Consider the following 11,001-nt stretch of genomic DNA (forward strand, 5'->3'; position numbering starts at 1 on the left):
CGCATTCAAGTGACGCACATAAAACCCCTATTGATGGAGGGACCTTACTATTGCAGCGTTGGGTGCGCCACCGCAGCCGTGGCCTCGTGGTTGAGTGCCCGCTTCGGCTGCGGGAGGTCGTGGGTTCGAATCCACGTTACCGCCGGGTACCCACCGGTTTGTCAAAATGGGTACAGGCGTCCCCCGGCACGGCACTCAGCTATTTTCAGGGGTGAACCGCCTGGGAAGGAAGTCTACGCCATTCAAATCCCGTTGAAACATGTGGGCACAAAACGAACCCTGAATGAAAAAGGGGACAGCGGTGTAAAGACCCGCTCAAAAAATGCACAGCGGTGTAAAGACCCGCTCAAAGAATGCACTGCGGTGTAAATGCCGCGAAGCAAAAACCTCACTGCGGTGTTCAGACCCGCTATGAGTTTGAGCTTCACGTTGCGTGGTTCCCGCTCACAGATCGCGTAACTGGCTCTCATCGCTACATGGTCGATGTGCGTGACGGGTGGTACATCGGGGGGCTCCTTTTTTGTTTCTTTTTTTTTTTTTTGCACTCGTATTGGCGCTTAATGTCGTATCATCCCGGCGACAAAGATTCGAACCACCAGCGGTATGCCTACGCTCGGAACGCGCGCATCATCGCAAAGCGTCGTTCATGTCTTCGCGGAATGAATAAGTGAACACTGTATATAAACACCTGAAGTTATCTACGTAATCCGCAAATTCACACATGCCGTAATATCTAACGCGCAGTGACGCTGACGAACTATCAATGATCAACACTGAAAAGTTTGTAGAGCACTAGGTGTGAGAAAACGTTGCATTTATAAACAATGTGTGACTGTATTCGGTCGAGCTGCGCAGTAGATGTTGCTAGGCGCGTTTAAAAACAGGCAGGAAATCTAAATTCCAAGCTGCTTGCCGAAGCAGCTTTAACCCGCGTAATTTATTTACTTCGTGCTTTAATCCGATCATATGCCATAGGATTAATGGGTGTCACATCGACCGCGATATGAGAAGAGTGGCAGGTGAAGCCCGTATCCTTTGATATTAAAACGCCCTCAAGAAAACTTAAGAACTGTTATGGGTTACAATAAGTTCGCGGTATGTCGATAAACCCACGCAATTATTAAACACGCATGAGATGCTTTCGTTCACTAGAGCGACGGACAGGTATCTCTAACGTCAAATGTCAGTGCCCCTTCTCACGCTCACCATTGCTCACATCGCCTTTCTCTAGCAGAAAAAAAAGAAAGAAAATAAAAGAACGGCATTTTGGCGCCATCTGTCGCTGTAACAGCAAAATATCTTGTGCTTCGCCTTAAAGGCGATAGATGGCGACACCATTAAAAATAATTGCCAGAGTGATGATTAATCCGTTGCGCAACCCAGGCTGAGAAGCAGGTGCGCTAGAGCGGCTTACTGAAGGTCGGTATTGTATTTCCGCGCGAAATTTGAACGCTCCGTATGGCGCTCACGCCGTGAGCCACAAGCCATTCTGTCAATAATGTGTGGAAGAAATTCACGCCATTCGTTCTGTGATTGCGTCTATTTACCCTGCTGCGTTTTTTTCTTTATTTTTGGTTTCTGCGTTTTTCTGCAAGGGCACTCACGTGCAGATTTGACATTATTTGACATTGACGTGCAATTCGGGAGCGTAGGTATAAATGGCGCATCGCCGACTTGCCGCATCACCGCAGTCGTGGCCTCGTGGTAAAGTGTCCGCTTCGGCTGTGGGAGGTCGCGGGTTCGAATCCCGCTGCCGCCGGTTACCCACCGGTTTCTGTAAAATTGGGCACAAACGCTCCCCCAGCCTGGCACTTTGGCTTCTATTCACGGGGGATGACGCTTGGGAAAGGAGCCTGCGCAAAAGCCCGTCAAAAAAGGCGATCGTGAGCACAACACGGAGACCCACTCGAGCAAAGGGATCGAGTGGCTCTGTGGCGGTCTGTCTTACCTGAACATGTGTGCGCAGCCGTTGAAATGTCCGCCTGCGCACGCAACTTCGCAGAGAGAACGTGGACGGTTCCTATGTCCACGAAAGCAGCATGAACGCGGTACCTGCTCACGCGCGAAGCCTGGCTCCTCTGCACATGCGCGGTGTGCCTTGGCGGGTTGCACACCGAGGCTCCTTTTTTTTTTTTGGCTTTGTTTCGTGCCCTGTCGTTCGCTGCGAGTCGCACTTTCACCGACAAAAAAATTTCCGTAGGTCACTAACGTAGCCAGGACGGCTGGGGGATAGGGATGGTCGATTAAAATTTTAATCGATTAATCGTTCGTCGATTTAGTCTTTCATCGATTAATTGCTTTCATCGATTAAATGTTTTCATTCATTAATCGACATTTTTAATCGGTGCTTTAAAAAAGGATGTCTCATTGTTTGAGAGGCATTGTTTGTGTTTGATCTCGACCGAAGTCTTTCTATCGGACGCGCTAGAGATCACATGTGTGTATTTGCGCCTTCGTGAGAATTCGCACTTTCGCCCAATGGCTACAGGGGGCCCGTCGTCTTTGGGTGATACCACGGATTGAAGGATCTGTGGCCATCATCCGTGGACGATTCGGCCGCAGGTCATATTTCCTCGAAGCCTGCCTCCACGAGCGCAACGAAATCGGAGGCGTTGTCGGCTACCACATTGGTCGAAAACACGCACCGGAAACATGCAGCGTGGCGAAATCCCTCGAAAGTCAAAGCAGAGACGAGAAGGAAGAGGAAGTAAATAAGACGCTCGCATTCGTAGGGACGCCATCTTTTTATATGCATAGATCTGGTCTGGCTCCCTCCCCTCTTTGCTCGTTTTGTAACCAGGACGAAACAGTTGAACATTATTTCTTATCATGTAACCGTTTCAATTTACTAAGGAAAAACATTCTCAAAGCAGCGTTTAATCGAATTAAATTGGCTTTCATTACTTCTAATATTCTATCCTTGGGAGCCTCTTCATTAGGTCACTGTCACCGGGATGTCTGTTCCGCTGTACAAAAATTCTGAATTGAATCAGGGCGGTTTTAATTCGGAATTTTAAATTAGCATTATGCATTTTTCTAACTACTCTATAATTCATTAGTCATAGAAATCATATGTGGTCACTTCTACCTAAAATTAATCGTTTCTTGGCCAATCCCCCAGAGTGGGTGTGAGCCATGCATAAAGGAAATCATCATCATCATCATCATCATCATCATCATCATCATCATCATCTTTTCTCCGTTTGTACGTTAGATATTGTGGAAGCCCTCGATAATACTATAATTGCAGACTGACGTGATCATTTTTGAGGTCACCCAGGCGAGATTGCACAGCAACATACTGGCCTCAAACAGAACACTTAATAATAATAATAATAATCAATCAATCAATCAATCATTTATTTAACGTGCCCAGGAACAACCGTAAGGTCTTTGTGCAGGCGCACGCAAAAAAAAACAATAAAAATAAACTATACAATACAGACAGTCTTCAGAAACAAAAAGAGCAAATACACGTAGACAAAGAGAAATGAACACAAAAGGGGAGGAGTAAAATAAGACAACACGAGAAATATTGAAGGGGAATGAAAAATTAGATTGCATATATACAACTATGCGGAAAGACGGAGAAGGGAAGACTTTGTACATTGTGCCATACTATGTCAAAACAGTGCAAAGCTCGGATAAAAACAATGATTGTGGACTATGAAAAATGTCAAGATCGAGAAAATTAACATTATAGAGACTTTGTATTCTGTGAACGGTAGAGTGTTGGAAGAAGCAGGCGGGTACATGAAACGGTCTGTTCTCTCTGGTTAACTTACGCGGAATTCGAAAATTAACACAATTGAGAAGTACAGGGCAGGATATGATACCGTGGACTAGCTTGTAAAGAAACAAGAGATCAGAACGATTTCGTCGGCAGTGAAGTGATGGCAATGATAATAATTCAGCAGTATTTGAACGAGATTTTTTAGCAAAGCGATGGTTATATATGCTAAGGAATTTTTTCTGGACTCGTTCAATGGTGTTACCGCTGGATTGAGCAATGCCATTCCATATCACGGACGCATACTCCAGTTGAGGAAGACATAGCGCGGTGTACAATTTTAATAATAATAATAATAATAATAATAATAATAATAATAATAATAATAATAATAATAATTATTATTATTATTATTATTATTATTATTATTATTATTATTATTATTTTATTATTATTATTATTATTATTATTATTTCCGTAATTCTTTCCTCTTGTATGCCGATGACATCAAGATATTTAAGGAAATTCATTCAGTTAACGACTGTCGCTTGCTGCAGTCAGATTTGTGTTCTTTTTCCGAATGGTGCAACGGCAATAACCTTTCTCTAAATACCTCAAAGACAAAATTCATGTCTATCACTCGCAAAACATCTAGCGTGTCATTTCAATACTTTGTCAATTCTGTGCCGTTATGCAAGGTTTATGAAATCAGTGATCTTGGTGTTATTGTTGACAGCGCGTTAAACTTTTCTTCTCACGTTAAGCTTGCTGCTATGCGGGGCCTTCGTTCTCTCGGATGTGTTTGTAGAATATCTCGAGAATTCAGGTCTCCCATGGCCCTACACAAATTGTACACGGCAATATGTCTTCCGCAACTTGAGTATGCGTCCGTGATATGGAATGGCATTGCTCAATCCAGCGGTAACACCTTTGAACGAGTCCAGAAAAAATTCCTCAGCATATATAACCATCGCTTTGGTAAAAATGACTCTGGATCTCGTTCAAGTACTGCTGAATCATTATCACTGCCATCACTTCACTGCAGACGAAATCGTTCTGATCTCTTATTTCTCTACAAGCTAGTCCACGGTATCATATCCTGCCCTGTACTTCTCAATTGTGTTAATTTTCGAATTCCGCGTAAGTTAACCAGAGAGAACAGACCGTTTCATGTACCCGCCTGCTTCTTCCAACACTCTACCGTTCACAGAATACAAAGACTTTATAATAATAATTTTCTTGATCTTGACGTTTTTCATAGTCCACAATCATTGTTTTTATCCGAGCTTTGCACTGTTTTGACATAGTATGGCACAATGTACAAAGTCTTCCCTTCTCCGTCTTTCCGCATAGTTGTATATGTGCAATCTAATTTTTTATTCCCCTTCAATATTTCTCATATTGTCTTATTTTACTCCTCCCCTTTTGTGTTCATTTCTCTTTGTCTACGTGTTTTTGCTCTTTTTATTTCTGAAGACTGTCTGTATTGTATTGTTTATTTTTATTGATTTTTTTTTGCGTGTGCCTGCACAAAGACCTCACGGTTGTTCCTGGGCACGTTAAATAAATGATTGATTGATTGATTGATTGATTGATTATTATTATTATTATTATTATTATTATTATTATTATTATTATTATTATTATTATTATTATTATTATTATTATTATTATTATTATTATTATTGTTGTTGTTGTTGTTGTTGTTGTTGTTGTTGTTGTTGTTGTCATACGTCCCAAACCAGTCATCAGTCGAGCTCCGTAAACACTAGACCACCGTGGAGCCCGAACTGTGAGCGTGTCTAATGTATCAGACATTAGAATATAGAAACGAAAGAAGGAGAACTTTAAGGGCTCGTTTTTCGTTGTTAAGCCAAAAAAAAAAAAAGGAAAACATATATACCCCATAAAGTGGACGGGGGGATGACCGCCGCTGTATAGCTCAGTTGGTAGAGCATCGGACGTGTTATTCGAAGGTCGCAGGTTCGGTCCCTGCCAGCGGCAAGTTACCTTTCCTTGCACTTTACTTTCTTCACATTTACATCATTACTACAAATAACATCCCCTATACTTTCCTCGGCATTTTGTCTGTTCTCATTAAATTTACTGACTGTCCTCCTTTCGCGTATCAGCAGAGGACGACGTGGGAGTGCAAGCATTAGTTGAAAGCTGCATTTCTCCAGGGTCAGTTAGACTATTTTCATAATCCGCGAGGGCGCTTTTGAGCTGCATATTCGCCGAACTTAAGGCGACACCTGTTGTGCTTCAAGTGAAGACGAGGTCGTAGTTGCACGTGCTGGGGTTTGTCTATTACGCGTGAAGAGAGCTGCTGAGTCTACATTTTCCGCATGATAGCACTGACAACACAGGGACCAAGGAAGAGGTCCTGCGAAAAGGACACAGCTTTTTGAACGAATACGAATTAAAAGTCCAACATTTATAAACATAAAAATCGCTTCAGTAATTGAAGAGCGACCTGATTTTCAAGATAAGTTACTCAGGGGATCTTGGCTAAGTAGCGAGATAGTGATAACTTACCTGAAGAGGTGGATTCGTGCCTTCGGGAACGGAGTCTTCAACATTGTAATTTTAGTCATGACCATTTTTCTTTGGAGGACGACTCTTTGGTACATTAATAAAGTGGGCGAGAAAGCAGGTGATATCTAAAGAGTTTCCGTCGCTGGCTTCGAGTAATGCTTACCACCTGTATCACACATATCGCAGTCGTCGTTTTTTAATCTTCTGTGAACAACGTCTACACCGCGCTCCTCTTGCGATTGCTCGCCATTTGACATGACAAAGGAAACATTATACACACCAAAATGTAATAATAACGCAATATAGCAAGCAAGCATCACGTGCACTTTGCCGACGGTTAACCATCACACGATAGAAGAAACGGGGGCGAGAGGAGGTGAATTCAGTAGGCTGCGGGCGATGACAAGCGGTCGATCAAGTGCATCTCTGCCTCGTCGGTGTGGGGCCGGCTCCTGCCAGGGCTTGAAGCTTTGTGCAGGACTAAAGCCCCTCCACGCGATGGAGGGGCTTTAGGCAGGACATGGAGATAGACGCCGTAAGCGACGGAGACCAGGGCGAGTTCATTTCTGCCTCTATGGGATAGTACCGTCGCCGGCATTGGGCTCGTTCTACTAGCGTACAGATATGCGCTGTAGTGAAAAAAAAACGCCAGGCCTGCGCTGAAACCGCAGCACAGTCACAGCGAAAGCTGGAAGAGCGGCGTTGTAAGCTCTCTTGGGGCTACAATACAAGTACACTAGAAAGGTACCCACTACGCCATAAATCACAATTTTTGTGAAGTTAGGAAGCACCTACTAAGCCATTATTCGTCATTCTGCGGAGAAGCGAAGCACCAGCTACACGTCTGTAAGGCATTATGTGCACTTTGTTGACGCGACGACTGATGACGATGAAGAATTATGGCTCAGCCCTTTGTAATGGGTTGGAAGCTTTAAACGGCCCCCAGTTATGTAATTTGCACTGGGTGACGCCCGCTCGCTATTTCTCTCTCCCATCATGCTGTATAACATACGTTGACGTGGGAGAGAGACGGGGGGGGGGGGGGCGAAGAACTTTACTGAGACCCCGAGGAAATGGATCATGTGCTTATGGGCTTCCTTGGCAACCAATACAAGTGCACTTGCGAGGAACCCACTACGCTATAAATAATTATAATTTTTGAGAAGTAGGGCAGCAGGCACGGTGCCATTTTTCGTCATTTTACGGAGAGCCGTGGTACCTGCTAAACGCATGTAAGGCATTATGCGCACTTTGTTGATGCTGTGCCTGATGACGACGAAGAATTATGGCAGAGCTCTTTGTAATGGGTTGGAAGCATTTCACAACCTACTCGTTGCGCAATTCGCATTGTGTGACGCCTGGTTACAGAATTCGCGTTGTGCGACGCTTGGTGCTTATTTTACTCTTCTACCACGCTATATTACATATGCTAATGTGGTTCCTTCCCGACATGAAGCCTGTATAGGACCTGTTTGCAAAGCAGTTTCAAGCACCGGCATGGCTCAGAGGTTGAATACCGGGCTCCCACGCTGAGGGCCCGGGTTCAAACCCCGTTCCATCCTGGAATTTTTTTCTTATTTAGTTTTTTTTTCTTATTTCGAGCGATACTGGTTACGGACACCGGCGGCGGCGGCGGCGGCGGACAACTACGGCGCCAAAAACGGCCGGTGAAATGATCTCATAACAGCTTTCGCTGTAAAAAAACGCCAGGCCTGCGCGGAAAGCGCAGCACAGTCACAGCGAAAGCTGGAAGAGCGGCTTTTCTAGAGCCCGTTATAAACTCTCCTGTGGCTACTAATACAGGTACATTAGCAACGTACCCACTACGCCACAAAGCGTAATTTTTGGGAAGTTGGGAAGCACCCAGCACGACATACACACAGCACGACCATATGTAAGCGATTATGTGCAGTTTGTTGATGCGGCGGTTGATGACGATGAATAATTATGGTTGCGCCCTTTGTAATGGGTTGGAAGCGTTAAACGACCCACTAGTTACGTAATGCATATTGTGTGACGCCCGGTCGTTATTTAACTGTCCCACCACGCTTTATAACACACTTTAACTGGAGAAACGTAGAGCGAGAGAGAGAGAGAGAATTGACTTTATTGAGACCCTAAGGAAATGGATCATGGGAGCCTTATGGGCTTCCTTGGCAACCAACAGAAGTGCACTTGCGAGGAACCCACTACGCTATAAATCATTGTAATTTTTGAGAAGTAGGGCAGTAGGCATTGTGCCATTTTTCGTCATTTTACAGACAGCCGTGGTACCTGCTAAACGCATGTAAGGCATTATGCGCACTTTGTTGATGATGTGCGTGATGACGATGAAGAATTATGGCAGAGCTCTTTGTAATGGGTTGGAAGCATTAAACAACCTACTCGTTGCGCAATTCGCATTGTGTGACGCCTGGTTACAGAATTCGCGTTGTGCGACGCTTGGTGCTTATTCTACTCTTTTACCACGCTATATTGCATATGCTAATGTGGTTCCTTCCCGACATGAAGCCTGTATAGGACCTTTTTGCAAAGCAGTTTCAAGCACTGGCATGGCTCAGAGGTTGAATACTGGGCTCCCACGCAGAGGGCCCAGGTTCGAACCTCGTTCCATCATGGAATTTTTTTCTTATTTAGTTTTTTTTCTTATTTCGAGCGATACTGGTTACGGACACCGGCGGCGGCGGCGGCGGCGGCAGCGGCGGCGGCGGCGGCGGCAGCGGCGGCGGCAGCGGCGGCGGCAGCGGCGGCGGCGGCAGCGGCGGCGGCGGCGGCGGCGGACAACTACGGCACCAAAAACGGCCGGTGAAATGATCTCATAACAGCTTTCGCTGTAAAAGAGTAGCTGCGCTCGACTTCTGCGTCTCGGAATCGCTCGCCTCGCACTCATGCGCACCGGCCAAGGGGCGTTATTGGGGGTGGTGGGCTTGCCGTAATCGATTAATCGAAGAGTTTCAATCGATTAATTCGATTAACTGAAATGCGGAAATCGATGACGATTAATCGATGAACAGTGCTCCTTTAATCGATTAATCGTTCATCGATTTTACCATCCCTACTGGGGGATTTCGCGCGAGGCAGTTAGCGAGTAGCGTATGCCGCATCGTTTTGGCTTCGAGCAAGGTCTTCCGATTCGGATCGACGTCTTGTAAGTCCAGCAGTTGTGTGAATATCGTGGGCTTGCCTGGCACGTCGGGCACAGTGGCGTGGAAAGAGTAATATAGCTTATTGCCCCACTCAGTTTTATCGAAACGAATTGTTAGCGGCGTTGGTTGGCGTATTCCTGGAGGTACGAGGAACGTGCTATCTGATTGAGTCGTACAGTTAAGTACATATATATTACATTATTGCGCGATGAAAAGGGGGCGCAAAATAACGGCACGCAAGAAAAGATGGACACAGGACAAAGCGCGTCGTCGCGTGTCCATCTTTTAGGGGCGTAGCTCCTCTTAGTCTAACCTTCTCACGTCTCCGTTGTCCGGCGTAAACGGCAGTATCTCTGTCCGGCGTAAACGGCAGGTGGCGCTGTCTCATAGAAGTACATACAAACTGCAGTTCAGGGACGATATTCTAGATGGCGCTGTACACAATCTGTGTACTCATCATCATTTCTCTTCTCATTTCTTAGATGGCGTTGGTCCAATAGAATTGTGTGCAATATGGTGCTTGTGTGAATCGACACTAGATGGCGCTAGAAGTGCCGCTGCTCTCCGATTGGCTGCTGCGCGGGCTGCGCGGGGAGCGAGCGCCTCGCTCATTCTCCTGGATCGTCGCCGTACGTGTCGGATCGTTGGTGGAGCATGAACGATGCGCAGCGGCGGGCGCTCGCTTGGCGGCAGCCAGCCGGATCCCGTGACGGCGCGCGTCAAGGACGCCGCTGCGAAACGGGCTCAACGAGAAGCCGATCCAGAGACCATGATTGCTTCAGGAGCTTCGCCCAAGCTCTTCATCATTCACCCGTGGATATGATGTAATTTTTTCTTGTGTGCCGTCTTATTCAGCGCCCCCCTTTTCATTATGAGCCAACACCACCTCGCCCAACTTTTTTATTATACTGAAATTACAAATAGCCATCACCGCGGTACGTTACGTTTTAACACCCTGCGCTGTAGAATTGCATAGCGTACAATCATGGGCGAAGGCAGGATTTTGTCTTGGGGGGGGCAAATCCGTGTTGTATCATGGCTGGGGGAGGGGGGGGGGCGTGGACAATGGCACAAACATGTGTACCACGAGTCGTGGTATATGGGCATGCGCGCAGGTGCCTGACAGTTTAGTTTATATCCACCCAGGAACGGCGAGAACAGACGTTCTTAATATAAATGCGCGAGCGCGTTAAGAAAAACCGACACCGGCAGCGTTGGCCCGACGAATGCCTAGAATAAAAATTAGGATCCCAGCAGGAATCGGACCCAAGCATTCTGCGTGGCAGTCAGGCATTCTACCAAGCAGCCACGCCAAGTATAGAAACTGAGAAAACTATTATTTAATCTTCAACCAAAGTTACGAAAACACGTAAGACTCGACGTTTCGGAACCGGCTTGGTTCCATCCTTAAGGGCGACTGCGGCGACTTTGCAGCGGCATCTTCAATGAGGTCGAGAGCTGGGCTAGTTGGTGACTGATCATTATACATATATGATTAGGTAGCGCACTTTGGACGGGGACAAAGCGCGCTCGAGTGTCGTGTCCTTCCTGTTTCTTTTGTCCCCGTCCAAAGTGCGCTACCTAACC

At 46.0% G+C, this 11,001-nt stretch overlaps 1 non-coding gene across 1 annotated transcript; it reads left to right on the forward strand.

Annotated features, from left to right (window-relative positions):
- Positions 1-5,659: 5,659 nt before the first annotated feature.
- On the forward strand, positions 5,660-5,734 carry Trnat-ugu (transfer RNA threonine (anticodon UGU)). The gene has a single exon. It is a non-coding gene; the product is annotated as a tRNA-Thr (tRNA).
- The last annotated feature ends 5,267 nt before the right edge of the window (positions 5,735-11,001 follow it).

Source organism: Rhipicephalus sanguineus, chromosome 7, assembly GCF_013339695.2.
Source record: "Rhipicephalus sanguineus isolate Rsan-2018 chromosome 7, BIME_Rsan_1.4, whole genome shotgun sequence".
Lineage (NCBI taxonomy): Eukaryota > Metazoa > Arthropoda > Arachnida > Ixodida > Ixodidae > Rhipicephalus > Rhipicephalus sanguineus.